The following is a 2,092-nucleotide window of genomic DNA, read 5'->3' on the forward strand; positions in this document are numbered from 1 at the left end:
CCTGCCCCCCACCCCACACACACCTAAATCTCTCTGCTCCTTTAAGACGCCCTCCCCTCAAGAAGGAAGCTGGGAAAAAAAAAAAAAAGATTTCCCAGTAGCACGCTGAGCTGGTGATGTTAGCTAACTGGGGTGTTCTCACTTCAGGGAGCTCATGGGAGTTGTAGTTTAAAGTATGATGGGCATGGGGCATGGAAAATGCTCATTTATTCCAGTGCGTGTCTGTCAAACACTATGAAACCTATGGTCTTAGGGAATTTGGAACTTTAAAAGATCCTCAAGGCCAGTGCCCTGATTCGTGGCCCGAATCCTACAGCTTCCACTAGGAATGGACACGTTGCTGTCTCTGGAACAGATCATTCCGAGTTCCTGTGTGTGGTGTGGCAGGTCCCCACCCAGCAGCTGAGACCTTTGCCTTGTGAATTCTCTGCAGATACAGAAGTGCAGCTTGAGGTCCCTTTCCCTTAGTTCATTTAGAGCAAGCCCCCTGCCCTCTCAGACCAGCCTAGCTCACTGGAAAGGCTGGGGCTGCTAAGAATGGACCACCAGCGATGATAGTCAGGGAGGAAGGAGGGATCATTTGAACTGAGATCTGACAGCCTGGGCAACGGCTGTATGGTGGAGGAGAGCAGAGTGAGTAGAAGGACGCAGAGGAAGCCAGTGTGGCTTGAGACAGGGTGAGAGAAGGGGAGACGAGGTCAGAGACGGGCTGGGGCAAATCACACGGGGCCTTGTGGACCATGGTGGAGACTTTATTCTGAGGTGAATAGAAGGTTATAAATGGCGATGACAGCAGTCATAATAACACTGACAGCTCCTACTAAGTGCTGAAGGCAAAAAGAGAAGGGGGCAGCAGAGGATGAGATGATTAGATAGTATCACCAACTTAATGAACATGAGTTTGAGCAAACTCCAGGAGATAGTGAAGGACAGAGAAGCCTGGCATGCTGCAGTCCATGGGGTCACAAAGAGTCAGACAGGACTGAGCAACTGATCAACAACTAAGCTCTGAGTTAAATATTTAGCGATATTAACTCCTCTAATCCTCATAACAGCCCCTATGAGGTAGGTATTCCTTAACCTTACTTTACAGGTGAGGAAACAGAGGCACAGAGTTAAGTATCTTGACCAAGGACTAAGGTTGCAAGACTTGGCAAAAAAAGGATTTGCTCAGTTAAAATTGAGTTTCACATACACAGTGAATAATTATTAATATAAATGCCCTCCATGCAGTATCCATATTCTGAAAGTTATTTGTTGTTTTAGCTGAAATTGAAATGTAAGAAGGCATCCTAGCAGTTCCACTAGTCATTACATAGCTAGTCATTGGCAGATTTGGGATTTAGCCTACTCTGTGTGGTTGAATGATGGCCCCCAAAGATGTCCATGCCCAGAATCTGTGAATATATGGCAAAAGAGTGTTTGCGGGTGTGATTGAGTTAGGTGGAGAAGTAATCCTGTCTGGTTTGTTTTGTTTACAGAGTATGACTTTACTTTTATGAAACAAAAAAAAACACCTTGTATCTGAATACATATGTCTAGTTGCTGGCATACACAAGGGAGTATCCATGTGCAGAAAGAGTTGCAAAAACATTCCATGCTGCAAACTTTGTTTTTCTCCTTGACACTTTTCACTTTCTTTTTCACAGTTCTGTATACTGTAGTATTTTGTTGTTGAGTTGCTAAGTCCTGTCCGACTCCTTGTGACCCCACAGACTGGATCCCGCCAGGCTCTTCTGTCTGTGGGATTTCCCAGGCAAGGATACTGGAGTGGGTTGGCTATTTCCTTCTCTATGTCTGGTACTGTTCAGATGGGCCCAGTGTAACCACAATGGTCCCCTAGAACAGAGAGGCAAGAAGGTCAGTGTCAGAGGCGATGTGATGATGTAAGCAGAGGTCAGAGTGAGGCCAGGCCATAAGCCAAGGAATGCAGGCAGCCTCTGCTGCTGCTGCTGCTAAGTTGCTTCAGTCGTGTCCGACTCTGTGCGACCCCACAGACAGCAGCCCACCAGGCCCTGCCATCCCTGGGATTCTCCAGGCAAGAACACTGGAGTGGGTTGCCATTTCCTCCTCCAATGCACGAAAGTGAAAA

General features: G+C 46.9%; 1 protein-coding gene across 1 annotated transcript in view; it reads left to right on the plus strand.

Annotated features, from left to right (window-relative positions):
• Positions 1-2,092, plus strand: part of NUCB1 (nucleobindin 1) — a 16,596-nt gene that overhangs the window by 1,112 nt on the left and 13,392 nt on the right. The window lies entirely within an intron of this gene.

The sequence above is a fragment of the Bison bison genome, unplaced genomic scaffold (genome assembly GCF_000754665.1).
Source record: "Bison bison bison isolate TAMUID 2011002044 unplaced genomic scaffold, Bison_UMD1.0 scf7180017864285, whole genome shotgun sequence".
Classification (NCBI taxonomy): domain Eukaryota; kingdom Metazoa; phylum Chordata; class Mammalia; order Artiodactyla; family Bovidae; genus Bison; species Bison bison.